The 10,008-nt window shown below is 39.9% G+C and overlaps 1 protein-coding gene across 1 annotated transcript in view; it reads right to left on the reverse strand.

The window, feature by feature from the left end:
• LOC117461155 (multiple epidermal growth factor-like domains protein 11) overlaps positions 1 to 9,512 on the reverse strand; it is a 147,348-nt gene extending 137,836 nt beyond the window's left edge. Inside the window, exon 1 of the mRNA XM_034102917.1 lies at positions 9,443 to 9,512. The gene's annotated coding sequence lies outside the window, so the exon portion shown is untranslated. The remainder of the gene's footprint in view (positions 1 to 9,442) is intronic.
• Between the last annotated feature and the right edge of the window lie 496 nt (positions 9,513 to 10,008).

A 10,008-nucleotide genomic window follows, 5' to 3' on the forward strand; every position in this document is an offset into this window, starting at 1 on the left:
TAAATAACTTATTGACATTATTTGCACTTGAAATGTCATTTAATTTAAATGTTACTTCATAAAAAGATAAGCATACGTTAGCTACTAATGTTAAAACTGACTTCAAATTGATCCCATATTTTACACACAATATTTTTGGGGCAATTTTTACCCTTATATAAATGTTGCTCAATTTTGACTGTCTTGAATATTTTTTAACTTTAAAGGTGGGGTAGGTAAGTTTGAGAAACCGGCTCGAGATACACTTGTTGTTATATTCCATGGAATGCTCTTAACATCCCGATAGCAATGAATATCTGAAGTGCTTTGAGAAAAAATCCATAAAAAAAAATGTTCATCTGTGGAAGCCGTAGTACTTGTAAAAAGCACGACCAATCATCTGAGCCGGCCCGGCTAAAGTAACTGGATGGCCTACCTGCCTGTCAGCCTTCCATCTGTGCACAAACTTATCTCGTGCCCTCATTGGTCATGTGGCGTTCGTGTGTGTTGGAGGAGGGGCTCTGTAAGGAAGTAGCAGATTTCTTCCGGCTGTGTATTTACAAATTCTAGCGCACTCAAGCTGGCTTTCTCCAAAATTACCTACCCCACTTTTAAGTTTGAACTACCCTTTTAAAATCAGGTTTTGTAAAATAACTTTACTGATGATGTCTGATTGAAATTAAAACTGTCCAGAGCTGAAACTAAAATTGCTATTTATAAGAAAACATTTTTCCAGATTAAAAATGTGGTCTTTAAAATGTCAAGAAATAATGAAAACTGGCCATCACAATTTCCCAGAGCTCATGGCAGAAATCTTATTTTGTCCCATCGACAAGTTTTAAAAAACGATATTTATTTTAATATTTAAGGAAAACTAAGAAACCCACCAAATATTCACATTTGAGAAGCCGGAGCCAGTGGCTTTTTATGTACGTTGCTTTGAGTAAATGACGATATATTACCAATCAAACAAGCAATTTAACATAGCTCATCTGGACACAGTTTCGTATAAGCCCTGTGGATTCTTATCACGTCATCCCCCTTTTTATCTCTAAAATGAAGCTAATCTGCCCACCAAAAAAAGAGCAATTAGTCATCTACTTTTAACTCTCCATTCATCCATCACCCTATCAAACCTCAGTGATCAAAGCCAGAGTTGGATGGCTCCTGAAAAACACAAACTAGAAAACAACATATGACCCTGACTGCAGGAACAGCCGCTCTCTACAGTAGGTGCAGCAACAACAAGCACAAAGAAGCCCCTGGATGTCTCCAGTATAATGTGTTACTCATCCATTTGCCCCGAGGAGAGCATTCACAATGTTTTGTAATGGTCAGCTCCATCACCCTCCCTCCTGTCCACTCCAGAGTGCCCACCAGGCAGAACCACTTAAAAGTCTTTCATGTTGCTTTTTCATTCTTTCTTTTTTCTCCTCCGCTCCGCCTTTGTTGCGCGGATGAATAAGATGCTGGGAGCTGATGGGATGCTGGCCTTAATGGTCTCCCCCTTCTTACCTCCACGTTATGAGCCATTTGAATTTCATGACTGATGTTTTGCCATTGCCTCGTCCTGAGAATGAGAACAGTGTTCAAACTTCTTGACAGAGCCTCTCCATAATTCATACACACACACACGTCGGTCCGGAAGACCATAAATACTACTACTAACTAGATTTCATCTCCATTTCAGAAGTAATAAACACAATGTTTATGATAAGTAGTTAGTAGAGAGGAACACAATCCAAGAAACATTTATAAAACAAGAAAATCCTTAAAGGTCACGCTACATTTCAACATTGCCCTTCTTACACCCTAGTGTGCGAAAAAGTACACGTCCCACCGTCCGGGACGTGTTATTTACAATATCGGACAAGTAGATCTTTCAATTGACTTGTCCGGCGGACAAGTGACGTTTTTCGGCCTGATTTATTGACACATTATTGATACATTGAGTTTACAAAAGGCAGAACTCATTCGCAAATTGTCCGTGTCCGCCATTGTTCGTTTAGAAATGTTAGTTTCGGTTCTGCTTGTCGATTCCTAAGGAAATGCATCTCGCCGCTTTCTGTACAGTTAGACAGGAGCGGGGCGGGAAGTGTAGCACAGTGGCCGGGTTGGGAAGCAAAACTCAGTTCAGAGTAGGAACGAATAACAATTGTCCGGTCCTGGGATTAATAAGAGTTGTGAGGACAGGAGGCGAGGCCGAGCCCCTCTCTACACACACACAGCAGATCCGCTGCCCGTGTAACAGCCTCATCTTTGTCAAACTTTCTTATGTTCTTTCTCTAACACGTAATGAAGGTTATTAAGTGTTTTAGATCCTGTGTTGTTAATATTGACCACCATTTCCTTTATGAAGTGAAGCAGCCTCCCTGTCTGTGTCCTCGCGCTGTCCTCACATCCCCGGACCCCCAGACTCGGAGGAGCACAGGGATGTCAGTATTGTTTATGAAGCAGGGTATAGAAAGTACATTATTGAAATGCTATTTATACTATTTATTTACTTTTACAAACAGTGAGTAGCTGGGCAGCTGCAATACTATTGCAGAACATGTGTAAGCGTGCAAGCTCTTTGAGTTGAAGAAAAGCGCTAGGCCTATAGACTATAAATATAATAATAACTTTATTTGTATAGCACCTTTCATACAGGGGATTGCAGTTCAAAGTGCTTTACATCAGTATAAAATAAGACATAAAATCAGTGTAAAACAAGCAGCAAGAGCAAAGCATAAAGTGGGATAAAATAATTACAAATAAAAACATGGGGAATAAAACAGAGAAATAGTGCAATGTCAATCACAGATAATAGTGCAGTATAATAGAGTAAAATCAGTAAAATGCTTTGGTAAAGAGAGGTTTTAAGCTGGTGACCTCTAATAGACCTGCATCTGATGATCGCAGTGTTCTGGCAGGTGTGTAGTTCATTAGAGAGTCAGCCATGTAGCTGAGTCCTTGTTTATTTAGAGCTTTGTATGTGAGGAGAAGCACCCTTCAAATCAATTCTAAAAGTTACAGGAAGCCAGTGTAGAGTAGCTAAAACAGGATTAACGTGTTCCCTCCTTTTGGTATTCGCTAGTAGTCTTGCTGCTTTCTTGGGGAAACCAGTGAATAGTGCATGCAGTAGTCTAGTCGGCTAGATATAAAAGCATGAATTAGCTTCTCTGCATCATTTTGATTTATGAATGGTCGTACCTTCGCTATGATTCTGAGATGAAAGAAAGCTATTTTGGTCACTTTGTTTAAATGGGCGTTGAAGTTCAAATCTGAGTCCGGTTTAATCCGGTTTAATCCAAGTGGTTAAACTTCCTAGATTATTTGTTAGCATCTCTCTTTTTGAGATAATAATAATGTATTATTATTAATATTATTATTAGGCCTATGTGTTGGAGATGTGTGGTTGGACTGTGTCTCACAGGCAGGTTGCAGTGTAGCATCAGAGGAGACTGGGCCAATTGTACATTCTCAAACTGCACCACTTGGAACTAACTAAACAATGCAGAGATTATTTTTATATAATTGTATTCAATAACCGTACGAAATTCAACAGTATGAAGTGATTTGTAAATAGGAATACAGATTTGACTTAATGTTTTCATAAATATATTTTTCTCCCAGTTTGTCATGGGACTTATTTGTACCCTCTCAAAAGAACCGGAATCGAGAACTGAAAATAACCGGAATCGAAAAGCAGAACCGGAATCATTAAAATCCAAACGATACCCGACCCTTTGTGTGATGCAGTAAAATCTTACTGCTCACTTACGTTAGCGGTGTCATAAAAACCGTGGGAAAATGTAAAATACGATGGCGAAGAAGAAGATTCCAGTGGCCCCAATTTTTGTCCATTCTGGACAAGTGAAAAATGTATTCGGACAAGTACATTTCCAAACTCACTTGTCCATGGACAAGTACTCTCTAAAAACTTTTTCTCACACTGCTGACCCTAAAGTTCCCCAACCACAAGCGTTAAAGCAAATGTTGTAGTGGCCAAACAGTGGTACTACACTTTTGTGTCAGTCCGTGACATGATTTGGGACTGAAATGACTTCTTCCTTTGACTTAAAGGTCCCATGTCATGGCCATATCTACTGATCATAATTCCATTGTTGAGGTCTACTAGAATAGATTTAAATTGTGCAATTTTCCAAAATCACATTGGTTTCTCATACAGCATCTCTGTGTATTCACTCTCTGTCCTAAACGGCTTGTTGGAGCTCCTGACCCGCTCCCTATGAGCCCAGTGGCCGTCTGCGAGACACAGCGAAACCCAGCCTGCACACACACACACACACACACACACACACACACACACACACACACACACACACACACACACACACACACACACAAACACACACACACACACACACACACACACACACACACACACACACACACACACACACACACACACACACACACACACACACACACACACACACACACACACACACACACACACACACACACACACACACGCTGGGAGTTTGTGTGTGTGCTAGGGTGTACTTTGAGGGTTTGTGACTTTGCAGACCGTTTACATGCATAAAAACCTTCATAACACACAAGGGGACAGGTAATAACCGGAAAAGCATGACATCGGACCTTTAAATTAGATAAGAGACATCTAAAAATCAGCAGTAGGTTTTTCGTAAAAACTACTTTCCAGGACGTACATTTAAATAGGCCCCATTGATTAAAATATGGGCTAACGGCCCGTCCACACGGCGGCATGCATTGAAGCTTCAACGCTTCTGCCCATGCACTTTGAATGGGGTGCCGTCACGCTTTGCCGAACTGCATTGTGGTTCAGTCGCTCCAGTAAAAACTCTAGCCAATCAAACCGCGTGCTTGGGTGTCCGGGGCGGGAGATTCCTGTGATTGATTGTTGGTCGAGTTTCAGACACGCCCACCGGCAAGCTTCAACGCACGCCGCCGTGTGGACGCTGCGTAAAAGTTGGAAAATCCTTGTGAAGTGGAATCTAGAGTTATTTCCCCTCTTCAATCAATCAATCAATGTTTATTTATATAGCCCAATATCACAAATGTTACATTTGTCTCAGCGGTCTTCACAGTGTGTACAGAATATCAGTATGACAATACGACACCCTCTGTCCTTAGACCCTCACATCGTACAAGGAAAAACTTCCAGAGAAAACCCAGTTTAAAGGGAAAATGGGAGAAACCTCAGGGAGAGCAACAGAGGAGGGATCCCTCTCCCAGGACGGACAGACGTGCTATAGATGCCGTGTGTAAATTGAAAAGATAATACATTTGCAACATAGGTAGTCCAAATGTTTGGAAATGCATGTGTGTATAATAGGAAGATGAATCCACGAGGATATCCATCCAGGACCTATGATCCAGGATTCATTCATTAGACTGAGCCGAGACCGGACGTGAAGCTACCGTGTCAGAGCAAATTGGAGGCAGGACTTATGGAAAACGTAAGAGCACATACTCAATGGGCTCAATGGATGTGGAAGATTGCTGGAAGATCCGAGAAAGATTCAGGAAAGATCCGGGCATTTTTGTTCTTGAGTCAGGCCAATTGGGCTTCTTGTGACACCTAGCAAGTTTCACTTTGATGAATGGACAGGGCTCTGCCTCCCATGCTGTAATCCCATTCTCTTCATACATCCATCAAGGCTACTAACGGTATTTTGTTCCACTATCTTCTGTTACAAAATGCTGTTAAGGCAAAACTATCCATGCAAAGGTAGTGCTGGACTCCAATACAACATGTCCTTGAGAAACAACAGGCGGTGTTCTCCAATTTTTCAACACTGATTACGAGTCTATTAATCTGACCGCACATGGAGGATTCCCAGTTGAAAAGGTTCAGCAGACTGGAAACACGGCGTCCTGACTCAAACACACAGATCGTTTTCAGACCCCAACACAGCGTAATCCCTCTGCCATCAGCAGTTAGATGCGGTCATCTGTAATGCCTAGAGCTTTAGCATGGTCTTATTACACTTTTCTGCCCATTAATGGCTTTTGCATTAATTATTAGTTCATGTTCTTCTTAGATAATACAAAACAACAATGTTCAATAGTATTGTTACAAATAAACACCAAATCCCAATGTACAAATGAACTTCCTTTCAAGAAGGTAAAACACAAGACCCTCTCTTTTATACAGCTTTGAATCTTCAATAAGACATTTGCATGTCAAATAAAAACATATTTGTGTCCAGAATCTTTTATCTTTTGAAATGATTGCCTGATGTGCTCAAGGTAGCATTTATTTAAAAATAATATGAATAGCATTTCGTAATGATAGGAAAGGAGATGGAAAGTCTATTTTAATGTGTTGCTAGACTGACAAATAGTACTTCTGCACGAACAGCATTGAATTTCGCATGCTCCGACAAAAAGACCTAGAGGAAGATAGAAGTGCTTGCTGCAATAGTCCAGCTGTATTCTGTCCCACTTCAGGTATTAAGTGCTTTGTGTTTGTTTGGTTTGTATGCACGGGAGGGCAGCTGCTCTTGAGGAACCTTTTTCTGCTGGTGACACACTTCAATACTCTGCCCTCAACAGCCGGGTTATTCTTTAAGATGTGATTAGACTTATGTTTACCATTAGACGGCTAAATCACAAGTGCAGGAGTGTGGAGGGGACAGTTATTAAGTTGTGGCCTGCAGAGCATTTAAAGTGTTGTATTTTTATGAGCTTGAGAATAAATTATCAATGAATGACTCTTACTGCTGCAGCCGCAATTAGCTAGACTACTGAAGGCTGCCCAAACCATAATTAATTCATTTTAGATTTGTTTTCTTCCAAAAGAATGGCTGAACACTTATTTTCCTCCAAAAGAGTTCTCATTTTGTAAAGAAAATGTCGCCTCTATTTTACTCTTTAACAGCTCATAATCAGAGCATTAAGTACCTTAAACATTGCAAAATCAAAAAACATCTCTAAAAGTACTGTATGACTAGTAGCTCACTATACATTGTTTATAAAAATAGTATTATTTCAACTAAAACTGAGCTATATTTACCAACTTCTTTATTATTAAATGTAATTTCAGCTGACACTTCTATCCAAAGCGAATTGCATACACTTCAATACTTTAGAAATGCCTATGTCAGCAATTTAGGGTAAAGGACCAAGGACCCTTCAACATGTTGACAGCTGATGATGGGGATTGAACAACTGGCTCTCTGATTGGTAGATGTCCGTTACCCTCCTAACCACAACAAACTCACAACAAAAGAAAATGCAGATATTAATTATCACTCTTCTTCGAATCAAGCACTGCTTCAACTTGCTTTAAGTGCAAAGACATGAACATCGTTGATCCGGGGACTCAGGTTGACCCCCCCCTCCACCCCAGCATCCACCCCGAGCATCCACCCCAGCATCCACCCCAGCATCCACCCCGAGCATCCACCCCCAGCATCCACCCCGAGCATCCACCCCCCAGCAGCATGTTAAAAAGTCAAACTGATTTAATCAAAGTAAGAGCTGAGTCGTCAAAATGCTGCATTACTGCGAGTGGCAAACGTCTCCGTGACAAATTGCACATACTCCGACTACACCGGCACGGAGAGCCACTTTAGACGAGAACACAGAAACTAATAAGCACTTCTCTCTCTTTTTCATTACATTGGTTTACTTCAGTCTGTATGTTGGCTTTACTTCTTATTCAAACTATTGAAAGAAAATATCAGTCTATGTAGAGATTACCCACCCAAGGATTCTCAAATGATTCAAACCGTACCTATATTGGAAAATCAGAACAGTATTTTTTGAACTGGTAACATTTTATTTCTAGATTTATTTAGAAAACAAAAGTAATATGTGGAACTCTGCAACTACCAATATTGAGAGCTCAATCAGCCCTTACATGTTTACGGGATTATTATAGAGCGGCTCATGTAAACCTAGTGTAGCTCAAGGTGAAAATAACTCCATAGAGATTGAATTACTATTCAACACGTTAGAGACCACTCATTAACTATAGTCATATTTCAGACCCCGATAAGCCTCGGTAAACTAGCCCCCTGAAGATGTGGAATGAAATCATTTTAAGGCACCAATTGAAGGACTGACATCTTAAACGTCATGCCCAATAAATATATATGACACCAGGTTTATAAGCTGCACTGGAAATGGTCTCACTGCTAATGCACACTCTTAAATCAAGGTATTTAAGCTTAGGGACCTTAGGGACAACTTGAATCAGCAGATTTTAGATATTTACGAATCAGTGGTTTTGTTGGCGAGAGACTTCCCAAAAAAGACGACACCAGAACATAGGAAAATAAATCCAGTATATTTCTATCAAAACAAATCTACAAAATTACCAAATAGTGATATCTTAATAAATATAGAGACATGACATAACACATCTGTACACTTGTTGTATGCTTGACAATCAGCAACACTTCTCAGTCTTGTGTGTCTTGCTCCAGATCGCCATCTAGTGCTGCCACTGTGATCCTCCCTGTGTAAAGTATAGCTGCTGTGATGCCTCAGGGGAATCAATAGAAATACTATAACAGCAATGATCATCCGGACCCATCTAATTAACGTCAAAACCTCAGACAAAAGTCTAGACTTACAACACAGACATCTAACTGTACAAAAAAAACAGTGTCAATGCACAGCATCGGCTTTCAGTCCGAATCACAGAGTGGATAACTGCAGGTTTTTAGTTCAGGTAGCTCAATTCTTCTGTCCCAGCAGCTACTAGATTCAAGATAATTGCATTTAAAGTACGTCCCGATTAGATCACTGGAATAAAACCAAGCTGAGGTCTGGGACAGAAGGACTATTAAAACCCAAGAAAGACACAAAAGCATCCTATTTCATAAATAAACTTAACTTTTTAAGAAAAGACAGTCACATACTGATGCCTCACAGACACTGTGATCATAAAAAAAAAATGTGTACATTAGGCTAAATAAACTTTAAAAGAATATGCAAAATTAATGTAAGGTATTTCTTAGTAAAAATTGCAATAATGTTTACATTTCTTGAGTAGTAGTACCACATTTAGCAAATAAGCAACGGGATACTGAACATTTGTAGGTTATTTAATGTAAAAATATAATATTACACTACAATGATGTATCCTGGTGCAGAGTATTGCAATTACAAGTTCAGCAGTATATTCTACAACAGAGCAATACGCATTGAGGGATACAGGGTTGTCGATTTTGTTCTAAATAAAAGCGATGATGCGTCTATAAACTCACTAAGACGAAACCATACACTTTCTCTGTGTCATGTTATTATCATTCAACTTTACATGATCATGGGTGTGTAAAATAAGTCATTAAAACCATGAATAACAATGACAGCCTTACCTGCAATAAGGATGCGTCCGAAATAAAGTTCATTCTGGCGGACTATATGGAAAATGAATACGCTATTAAATGCGTGTTCTGACAGATGACGTGAAAAAGCTAAATCATACAAATAATGTTCTATAAGAAGTCTATGTAGAAACCTGAGTTAAGTAGTCCTCAGCATCCGTATCGGTGTGCAGCGCGTGCCAACTTGAGCTCAACGCCTCCTCTCTGCTGCTCTGCTGCAGCCTCTCTCCACCGCCGGCCGGAGAGCTGCGGAGCAGCGAGAGGACTCACCCCGCCCCTCCGCTGCTTCGCTTCTCAACAACAATATCCCTGAGGCCTTGCGGATTTTGGCTATTGCTAAATACAAATGGTTGTTTCTCTAAGTATCATAAACGAAATTAAACAAAACATATATATGTCATGCTTCATACGTATTTATATAATTGTTTAAACCAATAACTTGACAACTAACACTAGACAAATACAATGAATACGTATTTTAAGCTAGTCAATTATGGAATTAACGTATTTTACACAAAAAAATAGCTGAGTACTTTCTCCACTATTGCATTTAGCTCAGTGTCATGGCTAGCATAAAATTACTTACATATCAAGCAGAGCAGCATGGCTGTCATCTCTTTTCGGCCACCTGTTGAACTGAAGTCCAATATGGGGTTTTATCCCTTGTTTGTTTGCTAACTGACTCCTCTTGAGTGGTAAA

This window comes from Pseudochaenichthys georgianus, chromosome 3 (assembly GCF_902827115.2).
Source record: "Pseudochaenichthys georgianus chromosome 3, fPseGeo1.2, whole genome shotgun sequence".
NCBI classification, from domain to species: Eukaryota; Metazoa; Chordata; class Actinopteri; order Perciformes; family Channichthyidae; genus Pseudochaenichthys; species Pseudochaenichthys georgianus.